This window comes from Podarcis pityusensis (genome assembly GCF_964106645.2).
Source record: "Podarcis pityusensis genome assembly, chromosome: 14".
In the NCBI taxonomy this organism is placed as follows: domain Eukaryota; kingdom Metazoa; phylum Chordata; class Lepidosauria; order Squamata; family Lacertidae; genus Podarcis; species Podarcis pityusensis.
Genome location: NC_138039.1, coordinates 20,205,209 through 20,229,830, shown reverse-complemented (window position 1 = coordinate 20,229,830; position 24,622 = coordinate 20,205,209). Strand labels below are relative to the sequence as shown.

The window sequence follows — 24,622 nt, the reverse complement described above, 5'->3', positions numbered from 1 at the left end:
TGGGCAGGTATCAATTTCTAATGAAAGCAACTGATGATCCAGAGGGTCAGAGGCAGGTTACATAGATCTCCAATAGGGTGTCCATAGGTGACAGCTCCCTGGGGCTCTGGGTGCCTGAGCCCCCACAAAATTCCCCTGAAGGGGCTGGGCACCCACAAATTTCAGAGCCAGGGCCATGCACACTGCATGGCACCCACTGATGGTGAGCCAAGCTGCCACTCCTGATGGTGTCTGTGGTATCCACACAAGGTCTCAGTAAATAGCCCCTCAAAAATCTACAATGCTTCAGAGACTATTTGCTCTTCCTGCTCAAATCCTGTTTTGCACTCACTCAACCACTCCTATATTGACCATGCCCCATTAAGCATGCACCCATTTCACTGGATGCCAGGCTTGGATGCCCACCTTCCCTTCCATTCTAAAACAGAGGAGAGGCGCAAAGAACTTATTTCTGTGACAGATGTAGATCCTTTCCCCCAGATTGCTGGGGAGCTGATGGGAGGGGCATGTCTGCACCATTTTGTGACCCTGTCTGCTCTTTTAGATGTGGCAACCATTTTTTATTATGCTAAATTCTGTGGCAGCCATTTTGTGACTACGGTCCCTTACAAGGTCCTCTCTTTAAAATCACAAACATGCCCACTGCCCCAAAAAAGGATGGTAACCCTTGAAATATTCCAAGTCAGATTCAAAGGAAGAAAACAGGATCTGGGCCTGGCAATATCTTCTCTTGTTGAATACATATCTCAGATTGAGAAGATGGGCACCAGTGTGGTATAATTATTAAAGTCTCGAACTAAGATGTGGGAGACCAGAGATCAAATTGCCTCCTCAGCCACAAAGTCCACTGTGTGACTTTTGACCAGTCACTGTCACTTAGAGTGGTTGTGAGGATAACATGTGTAGCTGGGGTCACCTTGGAAGAAAGGTAGAATACAATCTTAATAATAAAATTAAATAAAGAAGGGGTGGTAGAGGAATTCAATTTTTGCAAATTCCAAATGTGAGCTAAATTGATCTGCATCTGCCAGATTAATGTATGGATCAGAAAGAAAGAAAAAAGATTTCACATTCTTCATTATATTGAAAAATAGGCCACATCCACACCATACATTTAAAGCACTGGGATAGCTCTTTAAACATGGCTTCCCTAAAAGCATTCTGGGAAGTGTAGTATGTTAAAGGTGCTGAGAGTTGTTAAGATAACCCTTATTCCCCTCACAGGGCTACAATTCCTGGAGTTCCCTGATTGTTAAACCAGCCTAGTAATTGTAGCTCTGTGAGGAGAATAGAAATCTCTTAACTACTCTTAGCAGCCTTAATGAACTACAGTTCCCAGAATTCTTTGGGGGAATCCATGACTGTTTAAAGTATTTTAACACTTTAAATGTATGCTGTGAAAGTGGCCAGAGAGTGGTGGAGGGCCTCATTTGACCCACAAGTCTGAGGTTTCCTCCCCCAACCAGGTTAGAGTAATCAAGTTCTAGGCATGTGTCAATGGCACCTACCCCTCTTGCCAGCCTGGAACGAGGAAAGTTGGCAGTGTGTGTACAAGAAACCAGAGAGTTCTTGCCTCAAAGTAGGCTGCATTATTAATTGCATGCAGGATATGAATTTCAGGATAAAAAGGCTCAACTCACAATAAAAAAGAGTGTCATAAGTAGTGAAAATCTTTATAATGAGCTGATTCTCTGCAAACTTGGTTGGCATTGCTAATTTAGATAGGTTGTGTTTTTGTGTATGTGTGTTTCTATCTTTGAGTACAGCACAGGCAACAAAATTGGGTGCACATGTACACACACCACAGTGTGTGTTTGTGTGTGTGTGTGTGTGTGTGTGTGTGAGAGAGAGAGAGAGAGAGAGAGAGAGAGCGCTTCAAGCACAAATGAATAGAAATTGCAATTTGACAGTTGACTTCTCTCTTTTTTCTCTCTCCCCCCTCCCCTCGCCTTCTTCTCTTTCCTGTTCTGAAGCTGCTATTATGGTTGGGAAAACATTTATGCAAAGCGCTCAGAAATGTGCCTTGCTCTGCTGCCCATCCAATTTCTTATTTTCTCTGATAGAGTCTCATTTCAATGTAATAATATTCCCCAACAACAACAAAAAATGAATAGCACAGGGATTGATAGCTCGACACAAGTTACTTGGTTCCAGAACATACAAGGCGCTATTAATCCCAGCCAAAGGAGATGAAAATGGGCTGGGCCAAGTGGAATGAAGAGGGCAGAAAGCTGGCTTGCCTGTGTTTAAGATGTCTACAAAATTATCCATTTGGAGGAAATGGTTGTGGCAAACTGAGTGTGCACCCAATTTTTTTTAAAAAAAATATAGCTGTTCCCATTCACTTCCCCTCCCACTGTCCCAGTTTCAAACTCATTTTCCAGCTAGGACTTCAAAATGGCTTGCAAATACCTATTTGGCAGCATGCATTTATACATACGCAGTCTCCCAACAACAGACTAACCAAACACAGATCTACTTAGCAATCTCCTGTGTGTTAAAACCATGTCCTTGGACTGAAACTCAACAAAATCAGAGGGAGGGGGGACCCTGTGCAAAGAAAGTCATGAAACGCTAGGGATGTGCACCAGATTCAGCCAAGTCCTGAGCCAAATTGTGCCTCTTTGAAGGGACTCAAAGGCCAGAGGATTCAGTTTCAAACAGCCATGGGTTGCTTTAGGTTGCGCTGGATGGTCCAACGTCTGTGGCTGTCAGGGTACAGGGCAGGAAAACACATGAAAAAGCCGACTGATTGCTAGCTGGGTCTTCTGGGAGAAGGTAGGCATAACTTCATGTCTGCCTGATGCCTCCACCAACCTCCACCCCAGGATCATTCTCTCTGCTCAGCAGCTGTTGATAGGAAGGAGCAATCCAGCAGCTTGTGTTTGATGTGATTCTTTGCAAACAGCTTTCCTTTAGGAAAAGCTCAGGACTCATGAATGCCATTGGTATGCAAGCTGGGGGCTGGGAGTCCAACCAGTGGAGGACCACAAGTTCCCCATTCCAGATCGAGACCATTCACCTTTCAATCCTATGCATGCCAATTCTGGAATAAGCCACACTATGTTTAATGGGGCTTACTACCAGGTAAGTGTACACCTGGTTCTACCCTTGGCACGTTGCAGGCCAAAGGGCCGGTGGTTTGCATTGCACCTTGGAGCTGTTTATAGGCAATCTCGGGGAAGAAATAACACACCAGCACGGATGGAACTTTCTCTGAAGGCAGTTTCCATGCCAACCTTCTGTCCCACAAAATACACTTTTTAAATGTGCTAGAATTTCAAACACAATGTTGGAGGATTTTGGGGGTGAGGAGGAAGAACTGACGAAATGTAATTAATTAGAAATGTGCAGTGCCTTTCTTTTTTTCCCAAGCCCCCGGACAATGCAAATTTGTCAAAGCAGGGCAATATTTTTATACAGTAGGCTAGGAGCTCAACCCTATACAGTAGCCATTTTGACTCCATGTAGCAGATTGAGCAGATCATTTTCTCCAAACATCTGGATTTTGTGCCCATGCCCTGTTAACAACTATCCCTTCCTTGCCACCCCCCAAATACTAGGAAAAGTCATTTGTTTTTAGGCAGCATTGCTCAAATAAATAAATAAAAATAACCCTGTGGTGATCAAAAAGCTGCAGATCTGTTCAGAGTGCTGAATTTAGCTTCTGGCACGAGGGTGAAGCTAGCTGGTGACCCTCGCAGCTGAGGGTCATCCTTTTTCCTTCCCACTCTTCATTACTGTGGTCCCCACAGACAGGAGAACTTGCAGCTCTGAAAGCCTCTGGCACACAGTTAGATGCAACTTACTAATGAAACAGTCAGGGAGAGACGTGTCTTGGCATTAAGTAATTACTGTCAAGGAACAGGGCACAGAGCTGGAACACAGGCTTGAACATCAAACTAATAGCCGCGGTCTTGCCAATTGATAAGTTAGGTAAAAACTGAGGAGGCAGTGAGGGCAATGGATTTGATTTATCCAGCATTGAAGGCTTACACTCTGGCCTACCTCTACCCACTCTATCCCCCCTGCTCAGTTGTCCGGAAGAAGAAGAAGGTCCAAAGGAACCCATTGTTATAAGAACCCCATTAATGAACACCTGGAAGATCTCAAAGCTCAGTTGGGAAGGAGCTTCTCCAAATCAGTTCTTTGGAGCACAAGAACCCTGCTGGATCACGCCAGTGGCCCATCTAGTCCAACATCCTGTTTTCTGTGGCCAACCAGATGCCTATGGGAAGCTTGTAAGAGAACAACAACAACCGAAGTTTCCAGCAATTGGTATTTGGGGGCTGTCTCTGATGGTGGAAATAAAATATAGTCATTTAGACTGAAATTCAGATGATCCTTACTTTACCACAGATGACTAACCAGGAGGACCAATTTTATATTGTAAACAGCGATGTGATCCTCAGATGAAGGGTGGTATAGTAAGTAAGTAAATCTGGCCCCACCAAAAAACCAACTTCAGAACACTGGTTTTCAACCTAAATAACTCTTGTCACTGGAAAAGACTCAAGGCCAAGCACCACTGAAAACTCACCTCTTGCTCTTCTTGGACTATGTTAGCTCTTTCTGGCTGTTCCAGTATTTGGTTGGAGCTTAAAGAAAAACCCTTCCTTCGCTGCAGCATGTTATGGCCCCCTCTAGATAAACAGCCAGCTGCCCACAGACCTTTGGAGTCTGCCTTATTTGGGCCCAACTCCCCAACTCCTGGCAGGTGTTTTCCAGGACAATGGATTGCAAATTGAAATGTGTGTGCATGGGGTTGCTGCTGGTGGTGAGCATAAGCCTGAGCCCTGCTTAGCAAGAAATTCTCTGAGTTAGATGATGACTGAAGGATGACAGGTACCTAATTTAAAACAGGTGTGCAGCTGCCAAGGCAAATATCTCATTTATGTGACAGGCATTGTGTGAAGCCTGGAACTCAAGAGTTTGTTTCTGCTGAGGTGTTTTAAAGCAGTTAAAATGGCAAAATGGCAACACAGGCAAAAAGGTTCTGCGCTAGCTACATGGAGTTGAAAAAAAATCAGCTTCATTGTTCAAGCAATTCACAAAATAGGGGTGTGATTTATTCCCATTTTGCAGGATTTGGGGTGCTGTTGTTTTTCAAGGGGTTGGGGATGGCTTTGGGCAATCCCTAAACGGCCTCGGTCCAGTATACCTGAAGGAGCGTCTCCACCTCCATCGTTCTACCCGGACACTGAGGTCCAGCACCGAGGGCCTTCTGGCGGTTCCCTCACTGCGAGAAGCCAAGTTACAGGGAACCAGGCAGAGGGCCTTCTCGGTAGTGGCGCCCTCCCTGTGGAACGCCCTCCCACCAGATGTCAAAGAGAACAACAACTACCAGGCTTTTAGACAACATCTGAAGGCAGCCCTGTTTAGGGAAGCTTTTAATGTTTGATGTATCATAGTATTTTAATATTCTTTTGGAAGCCGCCCAGAGTGGCTGGGGAAACCCAGCCAGATGGGCGGGGTATAAATAATAAATTATTATTATTATTATTATTACTCTGATGCTTATCCTGGTGGATTAACTAACGCTGAAGTTCCTGGAAGCTTGACAAGCTCAGTACAGTGTGGGGCTGGCAGCAGAGCCGATCCAAGACTCCTGCCACCATGCTCACACCATAGTGAGTTCTCTGCACCTCACGCCGTCTCCTTTTCATGCTCAGGAACCAGCAGTGATGCTCATTGTTCAGAAGGCCATTAAGCTGCACTGCCGTACCTGTCCCACCCTGCTGATTTCTACTGGTTGGCTGGACCAGTGGTCTGACATAGTATAAGGCAGCTTCCAATGCTCTTATGTTCCTGTATAGACTACTGGTGATGGAAAACTGAGGCCTGAGAAGCAAACAACATGGTGAAGATCAACCTAGTCCATGCCAGAATGACAACCAAGTAGGGATGCAAACCTACTTAAATCACACATTCTGAAATGCACTCAACCTTCAAATTCCACACTTCTCCAAATTTGGTGATGCTGTTTTCCACCCCCACCCCAAAAAAAGTGTACAAAGTGTGTTTATTAGTGGAAGGTGTGCATTTAAATGCTTAGAAGTGTGTAGTTGGCAAAACTGTATGCAACATGTGTCTGTTTGGAGAAATGTGCATTAAAACGCTGACAAAAATCATGAACCAATGCTGGTGTGGTTAACTGGACAAAAGGCTGGAAAAGTGAGAAACTAGGCGAAACCAAAATTGACATATTTGTTCATCCCCACAACCTAAGGCTGAGGGAGAATATCAGGTTATATCCAAATGTGTACTTGGAGTAGACCCATTGAAATAACTTGTTCATGCTTAGTCATTTTAATGCATCTATTCTGAGTAGGACCAACATCAGAGACAACCCAACCTTTCACAATCCTCCCTTGTATTGGAGTTTGCTGGATCAGGCCTATGGCCCATCTAGTCCAGCATTCTCTTCTCACAATGGCCATGCAGATGCCGCTGGGAAACTGGCGAGCGGTTTCCTGTGGTTTTCAGGAATTGGTATTCAGAAGCATTAATACATCTGAATCTTGTGTAGAGAATGTGAACGGCCATTACACTGAATATTTTAAGGGTAGAAGGCAGAATTCTCCAACAACTGGGTGAGTGAGGTGGGAGAAGAAGTGAAAAAGATAAACAACAACAAATGCTATAATACTTGTGATATCCTCACCTTGCAATGTGACCACTGCCCTGGTGATGTAGGAAAACATCTGCTGTCTGTTAATTTCCCAAACATTTCAAAAATAATGATATCCATCACTCCCGTTTGGTCTACAATGCATATGAATTGTATCAGGCAGCTTTGCTAGGAGCTCAACCATTTCCAGATAGAAATTAGCTGAGCCCTCTATTCTTTCTACTGTAGGGATTTGAATGACGCTATTATCCTAGATGCAGCAGGTGCCAATAGTCTGCAAAAACATGAATTGCCATAATTATGAGTAGAAGTACTTGGGAATTATTATTTTTTTAAAAAAAGAAGATAAATAACAAATGGGAAGATAATTTATTCATTAAAAGAAGGAGAAGAAGGCACAAATCTGCTTGTCTTGTTATTCCTTGCATTGGAGCGGCGGGCTTTATTTCCTTCAGATGTTACAGGGCATCGTTCTGGTGCTGATGGGATGCTGGTGTCCTACACAGCTTCTACAGTATGTGTGCATCCCTTGTTAAGTACAATTGTGCCTTTCCTGCAAAAGACAGACATCTCATTGGAAGCAACAGAATGGGAGTCTGTGCTCAGGAGGATGAAACTTCAGTCATTCCAAAACTTCATTGTTCTGTGCATAAGTTCATAAGAAAAGTCTGCCAGATCAGGCCAATGGCCCATCTATTCCAGCATCCTGTTTGAATAGTGGTTACCCAAATGTCTATGGAAGACCAGCAAGTAGGACCCAAGCACAACAGCACTCTCACACAATACGTAACTAATTGTTGCCACCCCCCACATACTGTTGTATTGCATTTCCTTTGCAGTGAAATAAATGGGGTGAAATTACATAATGGCAATGTAAGTTATGTAAGTTCCGTAATATTATTTATTATTTATTATTTATTATACTCCGCCCATCTGGCTGGGCTTCCCCAGCCACTCTGGGCAGCTTCCAACAAAATATTACAAAAGCTTCCCTAAACAGGGCTGCCTTCAGATGTCTTCTAAAAGTCTGGTAGTTGTTGTTCTCTTTGACATCTGGTGGGAGGGCGATTCACAGGGCAGGTGCCACTACCAAGAAGGTCCTCTGCCTGGTTCCCTGTAACTCGGCTTCTCGCAGTGAGGGAACCGCCAGAAGGCCCTCGGAGCTGGACCTCAGTGTCTAGGAAGAACGATAGGGGTGGAGACGCTCCTTCAGGTATACTGGGGCGAGGCCATTTAGGGCTTTAAAGGTCAGCACCAACACTTTGAATTGTGCCCGGAAACGTGCTGGGAGCCAATGTAGGTCTTTCAGGACCATAATCTTGCCACAGCAGACAATAAGAAGAATAGAGTAGTTTTGTGGCAGGTGAACTGCAGCAGAATGAAAGCAGTTCTGCATAAGGCAAATGCAGGGCAGAATGGAAAAGAATTCATTCTCACATCTTTAGCCAATAGCTCCCTCTCTCGAATGACTGTTTTGACTACAAATTTGAATTTGAATTGGAAACCAATATATTTAAAACTCAAGAGTCCCTTTAAGATGTTTCATATCAAACAAGACAGTCAAGAATGCTTTAACTTTGGTATACAGGACTCAAGCTTCCTTTGCTGACAGCACAAATTTTGACAATCTCAGAGGAACAAAACCTCGCTTTCAGGAACTTTTTGCTGGATTCCACCCATAATTTTCTGCAGGTGATCAGCCAAAGTGAAGCAATGTGCTGAAGGCTCATATGTTCCAGTAGCACACCTTTATGCAGGCAAGGTCCAAGATAAGGAGCAATAATAAAATATCTGGACAAAAGAGTGTAAAGTTCAACCTGCCATAATTTATCACAGCGAGTTTAAGAAAGAAGGTGACACAGTGTTCAGGGCCCAAACTGTCAGCCGCCTGAAATGATGGCTTAGCTGGAATGACTTTCCTCCATTCCATTTTGTGATTAAAGGAAATACAGAAGATGAGCAGGTAATGAAACTTGAGCACTTGCCTGCCCTCCCCCCCCCCCCCGAAAAAAGAGAGAGGATAGATGAGCAAGTTCCATTCACACAATCCTCCCTTTCTCATAATTTGGGATGTAAGGAGAACTCCTTTTTCGTTCCAACCTACATCCATTGCATGCACTGCAATTAAGGTTCCACGAAAGCAAGCTTATTTGGTGCGCTGTTTGTTGTGGTTAGATTTAAGAATGTAATTAAGTCCCTTCCCGTTACATCATTCCAAGTTTAAGTTCAGTTCTCCCCATTTCCAGATCTGTTTGTCATTGTTTTGTTTTTGTTTTTAAATCCTTTGAGATAAATTGTAGCCCTGCCAGTCAGAACAGACAGTTGCAGGCTATGTGGACCAATATGGTAAGGCAGCCTCATATCTCCCAAGTGATGCACAGTTAATCCGATTGCAGATAATAGTATGCCTACAGTGTGCAGCAGTGGTTCAGATCTGCATTTTGAAAGATCTCATCTCTGCCCTTTTAGATGCATGTCTTACCAGCGTGCATGAAGAAAGAAATATGGAAGTAAAGACACATGTGGGGAAAGTGTGCTACATGCACTTATTGGCACATTTATTTGCCTTTATACTCCTACGGCATTCATGGCAGATTTGAAAACTGGCCTTTGAAGAGCTTTTCCTTCAGTTAATTAATGCTTTTATGGAGTATAGGACAACAAGTGATATTGACTATGTACTTCTTCCAGTGTTGGAGGCAATGTGGCGCTGAATACCAGCTGCTGAGAATCACACATGGGGAGAAGCCTCTTGCACTCAGGTCCTGCTTTGAGATTTCCCACTGAGGCATCTGGTTGGCCATGGTGAGAACAGGATTGTGGACTGGATGGGCCTTTGGCCTGAACCAACAGGGCTCTTTATGTTCTTGCGTTCTTTGTAGCACTGCACATTTCCACACATCTCAGGTAGTTAAGTAAATTGTTGTTGTTGTTGTTTAGTCGTTAAGTCATGTCCGACTCTTCGTGACCCCATGGACCAGAGCACTCCAAGCACTCCTGTTTTCCACTGCCTCCCACAGTTTGGTCAAACTCATGCTGGTAGCTTCGAGAACACTATCCAACCATCTCGTCCTCTGTCGTCCCCTTCTCCTTGTGCCTTCCATCTTTCCCAACATCAGGGTCTTTTCCAGGGAGTCTTCTCTTCTCATAAGGTGGCCAAAGTATTGGAGCCTCAGCTTCACGATCTGTCCTTCCAGTGAGCACTCAGGGCTGATTTCCTTAAGAGTGGATAGGTTTGATCTTCTTGCAGTCCATGGGACTCTCAAGAGTCTCCTCCAGCAACATAATTCAAAAGCATCAATCAAGTTCACTGTTAGAGAGACTTATAAGGAGAGCTTTGCGATCAGCCTTCTTTATGGTCCAGCTCTCACTTCCATACATCACTACTGGGAAAACCATAGCTTTAACTATACGGACCTTTGTTGGCAAGGTGATGTCTCTGCTTAAATATCCACATGCTTTTTCCTAGCTTTAGAACTGTTGCAGTCTTATGGAGTTCAATTCTTCCCTGAACCCTATAACCACTTTTAGCCAGAGAAACAAGTCATTCAAGTCAAATGAGGCTTAGCAGCATTAACTATAGGTTGCAAAAGACATACAGAAGAAGTAGAGACCGCAACGCTGAAATACGTTTCCTTTCTTTAGGAGGAGGGGAGTGAGAGAAAACACAGTCTTTGAAAGGCTCCAGAGTTGTAACCACAGCCGATACTTTAATTAGGCAATTAGAGCTATTAGAAGTCGACAAAGCTCCAGGCCCAGATGAATTACAACCAAGAAATCTGTCAGAAGAGGAACAGAAAGCCCTTGGCAGGATCTGTAACACTTTAGTAAGTAGATAGGAGAGTGCTGAAGAGGACTGAAGTAGCAACTGATACAATGCTCCCCACTCAAAACACACACACACACACACACACACACACTGATTCTAAGAACGTTGAAAGCAGGAACCTAAAATTCTAAACTGTAGACTAACTAAGGAAGGAGCAGCCAATGTAGTCACTCCAGCTCCCATCAATCCTGCCAACGTGGCCATCAGGGATGATGGGAGGTAAAGTCCAGCTGCATCTGGAGGGAACCATGCTGGCTAACCTAGGAGTAGAGATACTAAGCTCAAAAGGGCCAATGCTCCTCTGTCTTGGAATATGGCAACATACTGTATTTTTAAATTGCACAGACCAGCAATGGATACATCAGATGGCAACTAAGAAGCATAAGGTTTTCTCCAAGCCCTACCTGCAGATGCTAGGGATAGAACCTGGGACCTTCTGCATGCAAAGCAGATGCCCTTCCAGTGAGCTACAGTCTCCCACCTGTCTCAATTTCATGAGAGAATGCAAGATGGAAATAAACCTTTTCCATGATGTGGGTAGGACCCAAACTCTACCCACTCACAAGAGGAACGGTAAGAGAGATAAGACCCTTTTTGAGAGTAGGAGGTCTGCAATCATTTCCAAAAAGTAGGAATAAAAGTTGAATAAAGCCAGTCATTTGTCTAATCTAGCTCTGTTGGTATAGCATGAAACTCTTTAACTCAGGTTGTGTGTTCAAGCCCCACACTACAAGCGTATGATTCTAAGAGGGATTTTCTAGGTCAGAGATAGCAAACATTATGCCCTCAGTATGTACTAGGATTACAACTCTCCCGAGCCTTAGCCAACATGGTCAATGGTTGTAGATGATGGATGTCATCTGCACCATTCCATGTTGGCTTCTCCTGAATTAGAGCATGTTAGCATTTTCAAAGGATGAGTGGACACATTCAGAAGTTCACAGGCCAGTTCATCATTCCACATTCTTTGGATCAGATTCGGACTGAGCCAAAATGACTCACATTTCCCTGCAATTTCCTCCGCGCTTCGATCAAAATGTGTCACTTTCCCAGAAATGTTTGGCACCCCTCTTCAATATGTTTGGAATGACACTCTCTCCAGGAATCCTTCAATCTGTTTCTTGGATAGTCTACAGTGTAGCTTTCATCAGCTTCAATCATATGTTTCTGCACAGCAAAACAGTTGGAAGCAGAAATGCTTCTGAATACCAGTGGCTGGAAACCGCAGGAGGGAAGAGCGCTCTTTTGCTTGAATCCTGCTTGCAGGTTTTCCACAAGCCTCTGGCTGGCCACTGTGAGAACAGGATACTGGATTGGATGGCAGAGGCAGAGTTGCATCTGGCTCAGGAGGAGGAGAAGGAGACACAATGAAGCTGTAGTACAAGGAGAGTTTTGAAAATGTTGGGCCTGTGGCGGTGGGCAAGGGTGTATCATTCAATCTCCAGGCAGCCAAATGTCTTCACAAAGACCACATTTCAAGTGGGAATCATAAAGAGCTTCAATTGGGGTAGCAACTGTCACATCTGCACTATACATTTAAAGCAGGATCATACCACCTTTACAATCATAGTTCCCCCCAAAGAATCCTAGGAATTGTCATTTGTTAAAAGCATTTGTGAACTCTTGTAGCCTTCTCAGAACCAACTGCTTGGCCACTGTAGGAAGCAGGATATGGACCACATGAGCCTTTTGGATCCAGCAAAGCTCTCCTTATAAGTCTCTCTAACGGTGAACTTGATTGATGCTTTTGAATTATGGTGCTGGAGGAGTCTATCGAGAGTCCCATGGACTGCAAGATCAAATCTATCCATTCTTAAGGAAATCAGCCCTGAGTGCTCACTGGAAGGACAGATCCTGAAGCTGAGGCTCCAATACTTTGGCCACCTCATGAGAAAAGAAGCCTCCCTGGAAAAGACCCTGATGCTGAGAAAGATTGAGGTCACAAGGAGAAGGGCACGACAGAGGATGAAGTGGTTGGACAGTGTCCACAAAGCTACTAACATGAGTTTGACCAAATTGCGGGAGGCAGTGGAAGACAAGAGTGCCTGGTGTACTCTGGTCCATGGGGTCACAAATGACTATACAACTTGTAATAAATATAGGGGTTGCTCGTGCATAAGTTGTCGCCACTCCTGGCTAGGTTGCCTTGTTAAACCTTTTCTGTCTGGGCAGCCCTTCACTTCGTGGCTGCCTCAGTCACTAGCAGAATCTGTCAGTGGGCGTTTCTTAAACCTTTTCCAGCATAAAAGCTGTTTGACCCCAAGTCTCCTCCTACTCTCCCTGCGCGGAAGTCTTCTGCGCAGGGAGGGTGTGGGTAGCGGAGGACCCGTGCTCTCCCCGCTGGTCTCCGGCGAGGAGTCCTGGAGCCCCCTCGCCGATTCCCCCATCTGCCCCCCTTTATCCCTGGTGTTACTCTGATTTCCTTCCCCAGCTGATGAGCTGCCTCTCTCCCTGCTGGGCCCCTCTCCAGCATCGCTTGAGAGCCTTGCCTCCGCCTCTGGCTCCGATGTCAGTTCCCTGACATCCACCTCCCCCCCAGGACCCCCTCCACCCCCGGCCCGACCTTTCGATCCAACTTCGTCCCTTTCCTCGGCCGACGATGCGGGGAATCCCCAGAAGGAGCTGTCGCCATCCTCTGTGGATTCAAAACCCGCTTCCCACCCACTCCGATCTCTCCCCGCGGGGTGGGCCTCCCAGTCTGATTCTTCTTCCTCCGAAGCCTCTCCTCCCTCCTCTTCGGAGGCAGAAAAACCCACAAAATCCTCTTCATCGTCTGTGGTTCCAAATTGCTCCTCCCAGAATCTCGCTAGTGGTTTGGGATTGTCCGGGAACAGGCTGTGGAATTCCTCCACAAGATACCCGTCATTGATGGCCTCCGCGGGAACCCACGTGTTTTCCGACCCGGGTTCTCCCTCCCAAGCTACCAAGTACTCCACCTGGCGCCCTTGCCACCTTGAATCGAGTATTTCCGTGGCCCGGTTGTGGTATTCCCTCTCCTCTATCTGCGGGTGTGTGGTGACTTCGCCCTCTCGCCCCGGGAATTCCCGCCCCTCCCTGTACGGTGAGAGTAGGGACCTATGGAACACCGGGTGTATCTTCATGCTGTCAGGCAACTTGAGCTTGAACGCCACGGGCAGCAGGTGGAGCTGGTGCTCTAGTGCAAAGTCCTTGATGAAGAAATTGCAGGAACTGCCTGAATCCAACAGCCCCTTCACCTTGACTGGGTGCCCATTCGGGAGTTCTAGCACCACTTCTATGGCTATAGCCGCCCTGGGGGTGGTCTGGCTGGGGCACTTCTATTGGTTGCTGGCCTGGCTGCTGTGCCCGCTGAGTGGCAGCCAAGCGTTGGCGTTTCCCTGCTCCTGCCCCCTTTCCACCTCCTCCTCACCTCCAGCAGCTCCCACCATCCCTTGCCAGGCCTTTCTTTGAGGGCAGACCCTGGCAAAATGTCCTGGCTGCTGGCAGAGGAAACACTTCTTGGTGGTTTTCCAATCCTTTCCCTCCCTCTTGCGACCTTCACTGGAGTTTGAAACCTCCCCCGCGCGCGCGTCATCTATTTCCATTGGCTCCGCCAGCGGGGAAGGCTGCCTTGGTATTTCAGGAATGCGGTAGTCATGGCAACGTTCCCCTCTCCCTTCGCGCTTCTCCTGAGCCCGCACTTCCTGTCTTACGCCAATCGCAAGCACAGCTTTGGTCAGCTGATCCATTGACTGCGGACGGGGCGCACGGGAAAGCTCGTCCTTCACCGTTGGGGACAACCCCTCCTCGAACAACATCTGAATGGGTTCCGAGTCCAATTCCTACCCGAGCCAGTGGACTAACATTGCAAAGCGCGACCAGTAGTCTCTAACTGACTGGTTCCCCTGTTTACACCCCATCAGTTCCCGCCGAGTCACACTTTGCTGCACATCACTGGAATACATCGCATCCATCGCCTGGAAGAATTTCCCCAGGTCTTTCTTTTTTTTTTAAATATTTTTATTGATTTTTTAACACTTAATTAACACATACAAAACACAATACAATAACAAACAAACACATAAACATGTAAAATTTCAAATCCTTCTTTTCATAACCCTGTTCTCTCCGACTTCCCCATACCCTCCCTTTCTGCATCCCTGTTTTCAAATTTCTTCCAGCAAATCCTCTCTTCAAATTTTAATTAATTGACCTTTAAACCCTCTTGTCATTACCAAGTCAATACAGCAGTAACCTCATAATTTCCTAACCTTGGCGTTTTAGCATTCATTTACTTTATAATAGTTCTTAAGATAAACTTTGAATTTCTTCCAATCTTCCTCCACTGTCTCTTTTCCTTGATCTCGGATTCTGCCGGACTCTTGCTGCTGTTGTGGCGTACATAAAAAAAGTTCTGTCCTTTTTTAACACCAATTGGCCAACCATGCCCAGGAGAAAAGCCTCTGGTTTCTTAAGAAAGGTATACTTAAATACCTTTTTCAATTCATTATAAATCATCTCCCAGAAATCTTTAATCCTTGGGCAAGTCCACCAAAGATGAAAGAATGTACCTTCGGTTTCTTTACATTTCCAGCATTTATTATTGGGCAAATGATGAATTTCCCCAGGTCTTTCAAGGCGGCATTTTGCGTTGCCATTAGGGGCCTGATCCATTCCCTGGCCCCATCCTGCAGATGCCCGACAATATAGGCCACCCTCTCCCCATCGTCCGCAAAATCCTTATGCTGCAGTTCCAAAGCGTACTCTATTTCCGTTCGGAACGCGTTGTATTCCTGGGGCTTCCCCCCAAACTTGTGTACCAGTCCCGGTACCTTCCTTGCTACGGGGGTGGGTCTGACTTGTGCATCGTGAGCCCGCCTTTCTTCCAACCGCGCTGTCAGAAGAGCCACATGCTGTTCCAAATCTCGGTTCCTCTCCACCAGATTTTGCACTCCAGCTGCTCCCTCCGTGGCCCTGGCTTCTCCGGTTTGGCTCATGATGCTGCCTGCCTGTCGCTGCGCACAAGCAACGTCAGAGACTGACGGATTGCTGTAATAAATATAGGGGTTGCTCGTGCGTAAGTTGTCGCCACTCCTGGCTAGGTTGCCTTGTTAAGCCTTTTCTGTCTGGGCAGCCCTTCACTTCGTGGCTGCCTCAGTCGCTAGCAGACTCTGTCAGTGGGCGTTTCTTAAACCTTTTCCAGCATAAAAGCTGTTTGACCCCAAGTCTCCTCCTACTCTCCCTGCGCGGAAGTCTTCTGTGCAGGGAGGGTGTGGGTAGCGGAGGACCCGTGCTCTCCCCGCTGGTCTCTGGCGAGGAGTCCTGGAGCCCCCTTGCCGATTCCCCCATCTGCCCCCCTTTATCCCTGGTGTTACGCTGATTTCCTTCCCCAGCTGATGAGCTGCCTCTCTCCCTGCTGGGCCCCTCTCCAGCATCGCTTGAGAGCCTTGCCTCCGCCTCTGGCTCCGATGTCAGTTCCCTGACACAACTAAACAACAACAACAACAGTGAACTTGGTGGTAAGTGCAGGCTAGTGGAATAGGGCCACTAAAGAACCAGAAGAAAAGTTCTGGAGGGGGGGCGGCATCTGCACTATACATTTAAAGGGATATCATACCACTCTAAACAGCTGTGCTTTCCTCCAAAGAATCCTGGGTTCTGTAGTTTGTTAAGGGTGCTGAGAGTTAGGTGACCCAAGTTCCGGTCACAGAGCCCACGGAGTGGGAACAAACAATGCCACTTCCCGGGGAACTCTGGGAATTGCTGCTCTGTGAAAGGACAAGGACTCTCCTAGCAACACTCAGCACCCTTAACAAACTACAGCTCCCAGGATTCTTCTGGGGAAGCCCTGACTGCTTAAAGTGACACGACACAGCATTAGATGTATTGTTCAGATGTGGCCCATATATTTCAGGGAATGTTATGCATACCTACGTTGGGGTTCTTTGGAGAAAAGGCAGACTTTGGTAATAAAAAAGGAGCTTCAAGAGAAGCAAGATGGGTTGTATTGATAAGTCTAGTTATATTTCTGGAACAGGCAGAGATGGGGAGAAATGTGCCTGGTTTGCATCTTATTTATTTATTTAGATCCTATCCCACCCCTCCTCCTAAAGGAGCCCAGGCCTTTAATATGAACTTACCAAATTTGCACTTTCTGACCTGAGCCAAAGCAAAGCACAGCTCGCCTATGAATTTCACATGTCTCTGGATTTTGTGAAACAGTAATAATCTAACCAAAGAATGCATACAGAGATGTGCATATCAGTGAAGACTTCAGGCAAATAAAAGTGTGCAGAATACTGTAATAAACTAGAAAAATGCATTCTGCTATGGGAAGTTGATTACAAAAATGCACATGAGGGACAAAATTTTGTCTAAAAATGTTTCTGTTCAAGGAAACACACACATAAATGCATACAAATTTTCACATTGACATTTAAAAATAATAACCACAAATTGATGCAGAACAAAATTTAAGATTGGAAAGGGGAGAAACAGAAACTGACAGAGTCCTGTCAATGGCATGTTATGCACTTTGAGGAGTATTGAAGGCTACATACTTCAGTGCCCCTGCTTTGAGGTGGGTGTGTTATAAAAGGCTTTAAAAAATAAACCAAGTGGGGGCAGAGCTACACAATCACTTAGGCAGAGTTGTCACTTAATGACTTTCAAATATAATTAAAAACATATTCTAATATAAGGTTCCCTGCCAATGTCAAAATATGTTCCAGCCAAGTGAAATTAACCTTCAGAAGCTACTTTAATCACAACACTGTGGTTCTCTCCCATCTGCCAGTCATTGATGCCTCTCCACCTGAGCCCTGTTCATCTACCTTAGTGCCAAAGGAAAAGAACAATGGATCGCACCTTGGTGGCTAATGCAAGGCATAAGCACAACAACAACAATGATTTATCATGGACTAGTGGCCAGAAATCAGTATGCTAAAGACCAGATACTACAAATAGTTTCACGTGACATTTCATGGAGGATAAGACTATCAATGGCTAGTAGTCATGATGACTATGTTCAATCTCCATGCCTGATATGAAGAAATTGGATACAGAGAATATTTTCCCCCATTCCCTCTCTCATAATACTGGACCTCGGGATCATCTAGTGAAGCTGAACACTGGAAGATTCAGGAGAGCCAAAGAAAACACTTCTTCACACACGCATAGTTAAACTATGGAGCTTGCTCCCACAGGCTGTAGGTATGGCCAGCATCCTAGATTAGAAGATTAGACAAACTCATGGAGGAGCTATCAATGACTGTTAGCCATTATGGTTATGCTCTATCAGTGCTTCCCAGACTTGGGTCTCCAGCTATTTTTGGACTACAACTCCCATCATCCCTAGCTAGCAAGACCAGTGGTCAGGGATGATGGGAATTGTAGTCTGAAAATAGCTGAAGACCCAAGATTGGGAAACACTGCTCTACCTCCACTGTCAGAGGCAGTATGCCCCTGAATACCAGTTGATGGGAATTACAAGCGCAGAAAGTTGCTGTTGCACTCAGGTCCTGCTTGGGGGATCTGGCTGGCCACTATGAGAACAGGGCGCTGGGCTAGATGGGCTTTAACCTGATCCAGAAGGGCACTTCTCATCTTAGAAAGGACCCTGGTTAAAACACTAGGCAATTAGTCTGCTCACCTTTTCTGGTGTTCAGCGTTGCAGCCAGGCACCTGGTCCCTTGCAGTGATCCAGCGGGGGGGGGGGGAGAGAGAGATTGATGCCCCCCTTGTTGCTGTCCTGGCTGTGTCACTGGTACTGGGCAGGCCCCTGCCCAGGGGTGGTTGGAGACGTGGCAGCGGGAATTTAAACTGTGACATGACCGGGGAGCCCTCCTCTCTCTCCCATTGCCAGATCTCCCAACCCACCCTCCTTTTTATGCTTTGCTATAACATGACCTTGCTATGGACAAATGTCGGCTGCCATATTGTTTTTTCCACTTGGCAAATTTGCACCAGTCATTTGGTTTTTGCCTACCTTATAGCAATCGTCACAATCCTTTTAAAGGGCTCTGGGGGTGTGGATTCTGTCCGATGCCCAGACGTGGGCTAGCGCCATGCCACGACCCCAACAGAGACCCCTATGGGTGCCCCTATTTGATGTAAGTTATAGGGCTCCCCCTATTGGTTGTTTACCCTTAGATGGACTCCCTGCAGACGGGCAGGAGTCAAGATATAGCCTGGCTTCACCCAATCCCTAAGCCAAACCACTCCCAAAGCCAAACCACTCCCATATGTAGCCAATAAAGTTGTGGCCTATTTGAACCCATAAACCTAAATACTTCTGTCCATGTGTTTATTATCCACTAGGGTACTGCGGGTCATGGGGCCTTGGCACGCAACAACAATTACCAGAGTGAGCAGCAGGCAAGATGGGTAAATGGCTTCCCACAAGATATACTACATTTCATGGGAAGCCAAAAGAGCTTTGATAAAAGTGGTGGAACGTCTGTGTGTGTCCTCACTTATTACAAAAGAACACCTTGGGATCCCTTGTGGAATTTTCATGCAGACCTCTCCTTTGATGAATGCCCTTTGACAGCCAGAATAAGGAGACAAGCTGAACTCAACTGCACACAAATTAAAAGCCAGCCACACGCACTGTGTATCATATACTGTGAGTTGATGGAAATTATCATATAAGCAAATAATAAGCAGTATCCCTCTCCCCAAAGTGCAGCTATTCCTTATAATATCTTGCTGAAGTCAGCATGAAAGGAAATACAGCGAGCATGAATTTACGATGAAGACAGGTTGATTTGGTGTGAAAAAAGAGGTTGGTGAGGGAGGGAGCAGATGCTGCATTCCTGGGATTAAAATAATGACAACATAGGTTGATTGGTTCCTTTGGGTGGGGGGGGGGGAGAAGTTTGACTGTGATGAATGTTTGGCCTTATCTTGACTCTTAGCTGTAATACCATATATTGCTATTCAAAATAGGGTAAGATAATAACCTCTGAAGTGGTACTACAGAAAACTAACAGTGCTTCCATTCTAATAGCCCAAAGCCTCTCATTGTGAAATGAGGAATTCAGTAACTTATAAGGGTTTGGGGTGGGGGGAAGCTGTAGTTAAAAACATTTTTAGGGCAGCTGGGGGGGATTATTGGATTTGTAATTTAGCACATAAAAATTATATCCTTTGCAACCCATCTAATGGAATTCTCCTTCTCTCCAACTTGGGTTCTCTGAATGATTGCAATATATCACGATGGACAATCGAAAAAGGCAAGGCAAAGCAGAACTGCTCTCAGAATGCATTCATGAATCTCATTGTGATCCTGCTGATAGCATATGGTCCCTCTGAGTTTTATAAGAATGTTTGTGTGTGTAGATTGCACAGTTTATAATATCCTTACCTCTATCAGTGCTGTTTACAATCATAATTTTGGCAAAGCTGTTGCCTAACGACTTTCAAATATAATTATAAACGTATTTCAATATAAAGTGTGTTGCCAAAGTCAAGCATACACCAGCTAAGTGAAATTAACCTTCAAGTGATACTTGAATAACAGTAAACCACAAGGGTATGTAAGAGATTAGATATACTGTAGTCTAATTATGTTACAATAATTCACCTCATTAATCTCCTAGGAAACAATAACCACAACAGTTAAATGCTGTAATTAACAAACCCTATTTCAAACTTGATTTTAATTTTATACGACTTTGCAATATTATCTAGTGCAATTATATAAAAGACAAACAACAACAACAACCAAAAGAGATAAAGCAAATGTTAAGTTCTCTAGAGAAGACATCCAAAACAATCTGATGCCTTTAACCTGGGAGAAGGAAGAAAAAGTAGGCCAGGCATGCTTAGGAGATTTCTCGCCTTTAGAAAGCCTTGTCAATATGGAGAACGACGCCTTTTCATTCCCATTTGCCTCTCTGGAATCCAGAGCCAAAAATGGCAATGTTTCCCAAATGTGCAGTTTAGAAAAACCTCCTGCCCTTTAAGCAGTTTGATATTACAAGAGGATAGCTTTGAATTCATAACATTCAGATGAGGGCAGCAAAAGCAAAAGCCAATTCATTCTGTAGGTTGGCTGCCAATTACATTCCCAGAAAGATTTAAAGTGTTGATATTAGGGTCTGGGACCTGGGTGTTTGCCAAAGCACTGCATCCCATACCAAGCTGCCTGTTATTTAAGATCAGTGGTGGGAGGGGCTTTGGTGGTCCCCTCAACTGAGGATATATGAGCCTCCTCAGTATTCATTATGGAACAGGGCTGAGTTCAAATGTGCCTCTCCCCCATTTTTCTATCCTGGTGTTTGGGATGGTTCTTTCCCAAAACAGAACAATGGTGGCTCTTACTTGTGAATAAAGGAAGAGATATTCATGCAGGCTAGTAGCGGTACAGACTTAGCAACAAGAACAACATCCAGAAGATTCCAAGATGCACAAGCAAGGTGTCAGGGACTGGACTGAAGGGGACGGACAAGATGGAGGAGGCGGAATGGTGGAGATTGCCCCCTCTTCTCCTGATGCTTCCAGAGGAGAGGGAAGCAGTTTCGATTGGCAGCAGGGGTTTGAGGAGGGTCACAGCACAGAGACAGGTGGTGTTAGGAGGGGGGGTGAGGCAGAGCAGCCAGCTGACACGTTGTCACTGGTGAGTATTTCTGACCCCCCTTCTCCCAGAACTCGGTGTTTGCTAAGGGCGCAGGAACAAAGGACCCAGAGACAGTTGGCCACGAATGGCCAGTGCAAAGGGAAATGCTGTTGCTAGAAAGGAGGGAGGAGGGGCTCAGTTGGAGCAACCATTATCAGAGCATACTGCATTCTTTTGTCTCTCACTATTATGAATTAATAAACTCATTAAAAAGGACTCTACCTTGTTTCCTCTGCTTCTTGCTGCCACCAGGGGAGGGATATAATTCCCAAAGCCTTGACACAAGGCAATAGGTTCAAAATTAAACGGTAGCTATGAAGATGTTCTGACAGTTAACTTGGTCCTCCTGCCAAGCTTTTAAAGATGAGGTGGGATGAGTTCACTCATGGGACTCTCTCACTCTATGGGAAATCTACGCATATGCACTCCATCTGGGCAGGTGCTTCTCTTCCCACCTATGAAGGCAACGCCAGGTTCTCAGTTACAAGGGTTTGTGTCATGCCTTTCTGACTCCACCTCTGCCACCCCCTCCTCCTGCCCAACTCCTCCTTCTGGCTGAGCAAAGTCTTCTTCCCCTCCCTAAGGAGGGTATGTGCTCTGCAGGAGGGGTGAGATCTGCTTTCCCCTCTCTGACATTCAGAGTCACAAGTGGAGAACATCTGTTGTCCATCCGTGGGTGTCAGCCTTCCAGCAACCGTCAAATCCTGCTTCTCCTTCCTCCACCTTTGTTTGGAGCTGGCAAAGCAGATCCTGACAGAACTGAAGAGCCCACGACAGCCACAATTTCCCCTAGGATGCCCCTCAGAATAATGCTACATGATGACTGAACCTACTTCAATCATTCTTACACACAAACACAATCGCTATCACATGAGGGGGAGAGTGGGGATGAGCCCATTGACCCCTTCCTATCCTGCACTTACACATTCAAATTGTTGGAGAATCTCGTGTCATATTTAAGTTATATCAACCTTTACTTATGCCATGATCTGCAGAGATAAAACATCTCACATGTTCAGATTCACATTCCTGTTCACGCTGTTTCGTGGTAGAGACACTAGTTGGCACTGGACTTAGCCATATCTGGGTGGAGAAAGGAATCTCCTGTGGCTGTTCTGTTTTTATTTAAGAAATATAATAAAGATTTTTGTCCTAGATCCTTTACTGGTGCGCCTCCCACCAGAGCCCAGATGCAGTTAGGAATGGTGAACTCTCAATCTCAACTCTCTCCCCCAAACTAGCTACAAAGCAATTCCCCTCACCTGCTGAGCTGCAGATGAAGCAGTGTGATGCTCTGTTTTGTTCAGATGCATTTTAAGATGAAAGCTAAAGCATGCTGATGATGATGACTTCAACCCTGTCTTTATAAATATTATCACCTGTTCCATCTTTCCCAAAAGAAAATGAGTTTTCTTTTGTAAGAGCACAACTTTGGTGAGAAATAAACCAAAAGGTTCATGTTCCAATAAAACATAAATGAGGACATTTTTATTTTTAAAAAAGCTGTGCTCAGATGTGAGGAAGTGCATGGGGAAATGGGAGAGAAAAAATCATTCTCCTATAACAGTTTTCCATTAGGACAATGTAATATGTGCTAAAGTTCAAGTGATGTATGTGTGTCTCCTTGAAGAAGATATTCTGTATATCAGATGCACCATAAATACTAGACGACGTAAGGAACCTCAGGCAAGGCAACTACATCCTTGAGTGGTCCTGAAAAATATACCGCGTGGTTGGAAAGGTGAATTATAGCAGCAAACAAATTTAATACATCTGCTTGCCTAGTGGACACCCACAATTTGCAATTTAATCATCCACGAGTTATGGTGTGTTCATAATTGAATTAGACTTTGAAATAAGGAAATATTGGTTTATAGTGAGGGTTTTATATATATATATAAAGGCACCTCTTTTGGGGTTTATAATTATCCTAAAGGAGGATGGTGAGTTGCAAACAAGGGTACAGATTCATCAAGGGAAGTCTTGGAGAGGGGCATGGTGGGAAGAAAGGCTGTGGTGCCAAGAGCTCCTTGTGTATTCAGGATGTATGAGTGCAAAAGAGAATCTGGGCCCTATTGTTAGGCAAAGTGGGGCAGGTGCTTCAGTCAACAGATGCTCAGGGATGGTGGCGAGGAGCAATGGAAACTGTACAGAGACAGTTCCAGACACACCACTTTAGGGAGGGAGTTCTGAATTTGCAGTAGTGCCAGTGGGTTGGGGAATCACCAAGAGCTCCTTTCATGGACCCACTGACTCCTCCTCTCTACCTATGACAGCAAAGCAACCATCGGGAGAGCTAATTCCATTTAACTTTATTCCCAGGGTAGTATATGGGAATGGAGGCACTTTTCCATATATTTTTAGTTTCTGAGAGATACAGTAGCTCAAGGAGGAGAGTGCCAAGGCAGTTCACAGACAGTCTGTGTGGTTCAGATTTGCCTTTATTGCTTTGTTTTTCAGTTCAGAAAAAAGGATGGTGATGCTACTTAGGGTCACAAAAAGGACTCCATCCAAGAGTAAGACATGGCAGTTACAAGTACCCGCTTGCAAGATGTTCATTTGTCACAGGCTACAGAAATCTAACTTGCAGATTCCTAAAAAGAGCTCTTATGCGGAGCTGAAGAGATCATATAATTGCCTTACATTCTAGATTATATTATTTTTAAAAAGAACATGTCACAGCTAATGGTCCCATCATTAGTTGCCGGGTCCTTTTGCCCTCGGTATCATTGCCCAAGCATTTTATTTCACTTCTTGCTCCCTCCCCCCAATGACAATTACACCACAACAAAAACTCTCTAATAGAAAGGGGGAAAGATTAATTGGAAAGTTGATTTGAGAGTACAAATGTTCCAGACCTGACAGTTCTGTAATGTAAGCAATTAAGGCAGCATTTTTTTATTTTTAAAAAATGAGTTATTGGAGCCAGCAGTATGATCAGCCATTGTTTCCATTGGTGGGGCTACATTTGATCACTGATTGCATAGAGAAGTGAGAACCATAAGAAACAGGTGAAACCCCGATGGGGAAAGAAGAAGGAATATTTCCTGTCCTGCTGAAGTAAAAAATGGCAGTCCAACATTTGAATGCCAGAAGGCATTGCCACTGAAAGCGAAAAAATGTCCCCCTGCTGCTTTCTTACTTTTGAGGTAACCAAGAGGCCATTGTGAGTGTCTTTCCTTTCATTACAGTGGTGCCTCGCCAGACGAAATTAATTCGTTCTGCGAGTTTTTTCGTCTTGCGAATTTTTCGTCTTGCAAAGCACGGTTTCCCAAAGTCTTCAAAATCACCAAAGTCTTCAAAAACCTCAAAAAAGGCTACCACACCGTGTGCTATGAGTTGCTCCTCGAAGTCACCCTGGGTATTAACGGTTTTAAGAAAAAGGAAACAAACTTGCAAGACGTTTTCGTTTTTCGTCTTGCGAAGCAAGCCCATAGGGAAATTCGTCTTGCGAAGCAACTCAAAAATCAAAAAACTCTTTCGTCTTGCGAGTTTTTCGTCTTGCGAGGCATTCGTCTTGTGAGGTACCACTGTATATGAATCAATTCACCAGTGGTATGCACTCTGCAGTGTACTGGCTGCC

General features: G+C 45.1%; 1 protein-coding gene and 1 long non-coding RNA gene across 18 annotated transcripts in view; both read right to left on the bottom strand.

Moving 5' to 3' along the window:
• Nucleotides 1-24,622, bottom strand: part of RBFOX1 (RNA binding fox-1 homolog 1) — a 1,496,801-nt gene that overhangs the window by 1,237,005 nt on the left and 235,174 nt on the right. The window lies entirely within an intron of this gene.
• On the bottom strand, nt 6,987-16,279 carry LOC308463315. Its single transcript, XR_013979555.1, has 2 exons — nt 16,036-16,279; nt 6,987-7,184 (listed from the first exon to the last, which is right to left on the bottom strand). It is a non-coding gene; the product is annotated as an uncharacterized lncRNA (long non-coding RNA).